Source organism: Pinus tabuliformis, chromosome 8 (assembly GCF_031772625.1).
Source record: "Pinus tabuliformis cultivar Carrire ecotype Pingquan chromosome 8, CPIR1, whole genome shotgun sequence".
NCBI lineage: Eukaryota > Viridiplantae > Streptophyta > Pinopsida > Pinales > Pinaceae > Pinus > Pinus tabuliformis.
In genome coordinates, this window is record NC_142294.1 from 1,412,135,212 (window position 1) to 1,412,142,529 (window position 7,318).

At 35.1% G+C, this 7,318-nt stretch overlaps 1 pseudogene; it reads left to right on the forward strand.

Moving 5' to 3' along the window:
* Positions 1-1,040: 1,040 nt before the first annotated feature.
* On the forward strand, positions 1,041-1,643 carry LOC149240863 (UDP-glycosyltransferase 72B1 pseudogene; annotated as a pseudogene).
* Positions 1,644-7,318: the final 5,675 nt, after the last annotated feature.

The following is a 7,318-nucleotide window of genomic DNA, read 5'->3' on the forward strand; positions in this document are numbered from 1 at the left end:
TAGCAAGCAAAACTAAACTGTTTAAAATAGTGGTGGCATCGTCCATATGTCTGCACTGACGTTGGAAGCAAAATTAAATTGTTTAATATAGCCCTGGGTCCTGCCATTTTCCATACGTCTCTCCTAAATTGCCAACATGCTACTACAAAGTCAACAAATGAATGAAAAATCCACCCTAAATTGTCTATAGTCTTTTACCAAGTCCTCGGAACAACAAAAACGTGGTGGGTAATATATTTGTTTAAACATTAGTTTTGGCTGCCTCCCCAAATTATTTATTATGACGCAAGCATGCTCATACATTTGTTTTATAACTATAAATTCTCTGCTTCATCGTTACAGAACCCACCCTTCAAATATTGGCATTTTCTTGCTCGAACATAGAGACATTCATAGAGTCGCAAGAGCAGAGCCAAAAGCCTCATGTCGCAATATTCCCTGGGTTTGGGTCGGGCCATTACATCCCACTGCTCGAGCTTGCAAAGCAGCTGACCGTGTACCATGGCTTTTCTGTCACCTTCTTCACCACCAAATGGATGGATGGCTCTCCTCACCACACCATGCCATCTTCGTTAGGGAACATGATCCACTTAATAGAGCTCCCTGATGTTCAGATTGAAGGGGATCATGCTGAGATGAACATTTTTGTACGCATGCCCTTACTATTAGAGAAAGCTAAAATACTAGTGCAAGATTCTCTCACATCCTTTTCGTTTCCTGTCTGCGCTTTCATAATCAATTTTTTTGGTACACCCATGTTGGATGTCGCCTCAAAACTAGAAATACCTTGCTACATATTCTCCACTTCTGGGGCTTCTCTCCTCTTCATCATGCTCTACATTCCAACACTTGTCCACAACATTGAAATTTCCTTCAAAGATGTCGATTTCCCGATCGAAGTGCCGGGCCTTCTGCCGATTCCCGGAATAGATTTGTGAGACCCTCTTCTAGACAAATCTGATATTTCATTCAACTGGTTCATTCAACATTCCCTTCGGCTTCAGGAAGCTCATGGAATTCTGATAAATACATGCCAAGAAATGGAACCAGAACAAATAAAAGCTCTCAAGGAAGGAAAGGTTCTGAGCGCTATTGAAATGACCCCTTCCATTTATCCCATTGGGCCGCTAATAGCTTCGCCTCTGTCGGAATCTAAAGAGAAGTTTGAGGAGGGCTGCCTCAAATGGATGGACTGCCAACTGGCCTCGACAGTTCTGTTCATTTCTTTCAGGAGCCGCAACACCCTATTGGAGAATCAGATTTGGGAACTAGCTTTGGGGTTAGAAGCAAGTGGGCAGCAGTTCCTTTGGGTGTTGCGTAAGGAGCCTCCTCCCCCAACTGAATCCACAATGACTACCGAAGCAGACATGAGGGAGGTTCTACCTGAGGGTTTCGAGACTCGAACCCAGGACCGTGGATTTGTGGTGGATTCATGGGTGCCTCAGATTGTTGTCCTCTCTCATCCATCCACAGGCGGTTTCCTTTCTCATTGCAGTTGGAATTTAATGATCGAAAGCATCTTACATGGAGTGTTGATGATCACTTGGCCTCTCTTTACTGAACAGAGAATGAATGCCTTGCTTCTCGTGAAGGAGATGAAGGTGGGCATTGAAGAAGGCAGAAGGGAGCAGATGGATTGGTGAATAGAGAGGAAGTGGAAAGAGCAGCGAGGGAATTAATGGAAGGAGAGGGGGGAATGGAAATGAAGAAGGGGATGGAAGAATTGATGGGGAAGGCCCGGTTTGTAATGGCGGAGGGAGGGCGTTCATACAACGCGCTGGCCAACGCGGATTCTGTTTGGAAGGAAATGCATGCCACTAAAACACCACCTGCTACTTGAAGCTTGAAAGGTCTCACCTGATATGTCACATCTGGATGTTAAGACGGTTGACGGTTCATAGGGACCGTCACGCATGGAATTGCTCAATTCAAATCAACGGCTAATGATTACCCAATCTTCTAACAACAAAATCGAATGGTGCATATTTTGACACGACAGCAGTTTGGGGAGTTCATTTCAGAGGGAAACGCCTTACGGCGTAATTAGCCAGCCAAAAATGAAAGTAGCATCGAAAACTTATAGGCTTAACAGAGTTGGGTTGGCATCGAGGCATAATGCATGATTGCTCAGCATGAAGTGCTAGGTTGGTATGATTATTACAATCATCTTGGACATCTTATTTTATATTTGCATATTCAATTGGTTGTCTATTGTTTCAAAAGTGACAGTCGTGATTGTGTATGGAATTGATTTAGTAAGTTTTCGTGACTGGGAAACCATGCAAAAAGTGTTAAAAAAGATAGTTGGTTCTTATGTTTATGGTGTCATCCATTTTGTCTTCAAAGCTGGTATAGTGTTGGGCTTTTGAGCCATTATGAAGTTTAGACATCATAGTTTTTACAATTATAAAATATAAGAAGTACAGTTATAAACCTAAATTAATAGTATCTTAATAGATTAAGATTTTGATAGTTTAAGCTGAGTTGACGAATCTCTAAAAGTACATAATTTTTTGTTTTATATTACAGGAAACTCTATAAATATATGAACTTATAGATCATGTTATTGATCTGAAGTTTAATATTAAAATAGTTATTTACTAATATTAAATTTAGTAAACTTGTTATTTATTAATATTAAATGTAATAATGTTAATATAGATATTAATATAAATATCAAAATCTATTAATAAAAATAGAAATAATATTTAATATTATTAATATAATATAAATTTTAATATTAATATGTTTTAATTTTAGGTTAGGTTTATAATATGTTTTAATATTATGTTTATACTATTAATATTTAATATTGAGTTTATAATATTGGGTTAAGACAGTTATTTACTAATATTAAATTTAATAGACTTGTTATTTATTAATCTTAGAAATAATATTATAAAATTCATTAATAAAGTTAGAAATAATATTTAATATTATTAATATAATATAACTTTTAATATTAATATGTTTTAATTTTAGGTTAGGTTTATAATATGTTTTAATAATTTTTTTTCCTAAGGAAAAAGGCGTAATTTTATTAATGAAAACAAAATTACAAGTTGAACGGGCTAAGGAACCGTATCATCAAGTTAGAGACTGAATGATAAACATAAACAAGCAGAAAAATGCAAGATAATATACATGATAGGAAAAATCTAAGCTTTTCTCTCCTTCTTTTTCTCAACCCTTCACCATTCCCCTTGGGATGGAAACGAAGAGACAAGGGCAAGTTGATTCCCTACATCCATTTTGGCATTATCCTTGTCTGAGTCTGAATTATCGGATGAGTGAATACACTTATTCCTGATGATGTCCCCATCGTCAGGAATCAAGTCTACTTGCACCCCATGTTTCTGAGATTCTGTTGGGTCTTGTGGAATTCCCCCGTGTGGTTCAGGTTCCATTGGAGTTTAGTTATTCCCCATTGGTGATGGTTCATCCACAGCTTCATCCTCCTCCGCTTCAGGTTCCGTTGGGGGATATTGCCACCCTTTGGGTTGTTCTCCAATGCTCTTTTTTCTTCAAGTGTCTTTTTTAACTTATGGACACAAGTTGTGTAAGTGCCCTATTTGCCTACAATTCCTACAACTAAAAGTTGTGTTATCATAGTCTAAAATATGTGTCCAATTTTGCTTATTGTGCATTAGTCGAATGATGTTCAGTAGGCCTTTTCTTAGGTCTACTTCAACACAAATACGTGCATAAGTGCAGACCCTTTCCTTTGTTCTTTGGGAGTCAATCTTGATAAACTGTCCAAAGCTGTTACTAATCCCTACAAGGACCCTGGCATCCCAGAAATGGATGGGAAGACTGTGCATCGAAACCCAAACAAGCATTCTGGAAACCACCATGGTATTTGCACCGAATTCAGTGAACCAAGGAATTGTTAAAAGGCTAGTCGAACCCCAGAACCATGGTCTTGCCTGAAGGATTGAATCTCTTGCCTCAGGTGATGGGAACTTTACAATAAAGAAGCCTTTAGAACATAGATGTATTTCTCACTCTAGAGACCAGTTAGTAAGGATCCAGTGGAAAAGTTCTATTGGTTTTGGCCAGAAGCAGTTGAAACGGCATATAATGGCTTGGGTGTTGAAAGAGGCACGCTGCTCATCTACTTTTGGCATGTCTAAGTCTAGTTCTGGGGTGTGGTTCAGTTGCTCCACTATGTATGGGCTTGGAGCAATCCCTGCCTCATTGGTTGGTTCTATGACTAATTTTTTCCCTTGAAGTATATTCTTGAAAGATGGTCCCCCGTTTGTGGGTTTCTGTTTTGTTCCTATGGATTTTGCATAGCTGCTTCCCCATCCCCCATTTGCATTTTTGGGATTATTGGGTGTCGTCGTGCCTCACGTGAGCCTCAGATTGAGGATTATTGTGGAGACTGATAGAATATGATATTTTAGCAGGAGATGGTCATCCTGTAATATTCTGCCTCTTTATAATAAATTTTGTTTCTTCACAAGGTACCCAGTTTTTTGTGTGATGCTTTGTTTCAGTAGCATCACATTGTCTGCTTCATTTACCCAAAATAATAATGAGTTCCCAACAAGGGTCTTTAGGAAGATTTGAAAGCTTGGGGTACTTACTAGCCGCTTGGTTCCTGAATCTTCCTTGATGCTGCAGAGTAGGATTGCTTTGGGTATTCCTTTGTTCCTCGAGCATTGTTTGAATCGGGTGCAGGAAGCCTGTATTCCTACTTTTTTATACTGGACCACTGCGAAGCAGGGGTTGATTTGCCTTCCCAACAAAAATCGTTCGGAAGTGACCCTGCACATGCCGCACTCATACGCTGTTGTCAAAGCAACCACAGACTAGTCACGCACACCTTTGTGTGAAACACAACCTTCAACCCCAAGATTTCTGCTCTGCTGCAGGAAAGCACGGACCAAGCTAATCAACCAAAGCCCTGCATCGTTAATGTTCCAGCAAGTAGCCCTGGGAGGAAAAAGGGCTAGTGATTCCACTTGAGGGTAAAAACCGCCACCACCGAAGAGCTTCCTTGTCTCCTGTCGAGGTAGATACAGAGGAAAGTCGGTTGAAACAGGCAAAAAACACTCCGCTCCATAACACTGATCATTCCTAAGGGCATTCGTTCCTTGACCTGTGTCCACGCAAGTTGCAGCAAGGAACCCCTGCCTCTTGGCGACGCCATTCAAGTTGAAGCCTGGAGCTGGAACCGTAATCCTCGCTCTTGCCTCCATTTCATTTACCGAGCATGTATATAATATGTTTTAATATTATGTTTATACTATTAATATTTAATATTAAGTTTATAATATTGGGTTAATAAGATTAGGGGTTTTAATATTGTGTCTATAGTAGAGGGTTTAATATATTAATCTTAAGATTAATAACATTAATCATAAATTTTATAATACTAAGATTTAATATATTAATATTCGACCTTATAATCTTAGAGCTTAGAATATTAATGTTACCACTTATAGTATTAATTATTATGTTTATAATATTAATAATAAGTTTTATAATATTCATTTCAGGGTTAAATATTATCCTAGTATTTATAATAATTTTATAATATTAATTCTAAGGTTTGTATACTTGCTATTTATAATATTAATCTCAGGGTTTTTAATATTAATCTTAAGATTTATAAGACCACATTTTAATGTAAAACTTACTATTTGTAATCTTAGGATTTATAATATTAATCATAGCCTTTATAATATGCGGTTTTATAATGCTATAGTTTTATAACATTAATATATCAATTTTAAAGTTTATAATCTTAGGGCTTATAATATTGATCTTAGGATTTATAATCCTAGGGTTTAATATATTAAACTTAGTGTTTAATATGTTAATCCTAGGATTTATAATATTAATCTCAGACTTTATAATATTTGGTTTTATAATGTTAGGTTTTTATAATGTTAAGGTTTTATAATATTAATATATTCATCTAGGATTTATAATATTAAACTTAGGGTTTAATATATTGAACTTAGGATTTATAACCTTAGGGTTTATAATATTTAGCTTAGGGTTTAACATATTAAACCTAGGGTTTCATATATTAATATTAGGGTTTATAATCTTAGGGTTTAAAATATTAGTCTTAGGGTCTATAATCCTAGGGTTTATAAAATTAACATGGGGGTTTATAATATTGGGTTTTATAATGTTAAGGTCTATAATATTTTATTTAATATTATGGTTTAATATTATGACATTATGTGAAATATTTCCAATGTTATTATGACAAACATTGTCTGAATATGACAATTATTATAACAATATTTATTGCAATGTTACATTATATTGCAATTTATTCAACATCACATCCTTACATTACAAATTTCTGTTTTAATATTATAATTTATAACATTAATACTAGGGTTTATAATATTAACCTTAGGGTATATAGTATTAATCCTAGGATTTATAATTCTAGTGTTTATAATATTAATATTAGGTTTTAATATTAATAGTAGGGATTATAATCCTAGGGTTTATAATAATAATCTTGAGATTTTTAATATTAATCATAGGGATTAATATTAATCTTAAGCTTTATGATCCTAGGTTTTAATATATTAAAATTAGTATTTATAATATTAGGGTTTATAATATTAACCTAAGGATTTAATACATTAAACGTGTAATGTCCTTGCCCCTCGTCAAGAAACACCACTCATCCAATATTGTTATAACCCTTAATAATTAATTGCATAAGCATTCAAATTTGTTTCTACTAGCCTAAAACCTCAACCTGGAAATTAAATTAAATATGTATTACAATACATTACACCATATAACACTTTACACCACACATTACAACAATTACATATGACTGCATGATCATAAAGCACCAGTTTAACACAGATTATCATGAATACACAACATAACCATTCATGAAATTAAAAAAGAAAAAGAAAAGCTGAACTAGGGTTACAACCAATAATCCACAAGTTATAATGTTCATCATACAGATAGAGATGCAATTTACAAAAATACCATAAATTCTCAACTTAAGGTTGGCCATTAGAACATGTAAAATCATAAAGAGATACCCATAAAACATAATAGGGTACATCACACATGACCTATATAAAAATATAAGTATGCACAATAGAATTATCGTTAAGTAACAAACATTTAACCATGAAACACTAGAATTAGGATTTCTCCCTATTTTAACTCAATAATATCCATCATAAATATATAAACTTTTATAGGTAAATAAAATATACTTATCTATAAAAAAAGGGTCCATCTGGTTGTAGGATCTCCACGTTCCTCCTAGTCGTAGACTACGTGGCTCATAAAATCAACCACAAGTTACCCTCAAGTT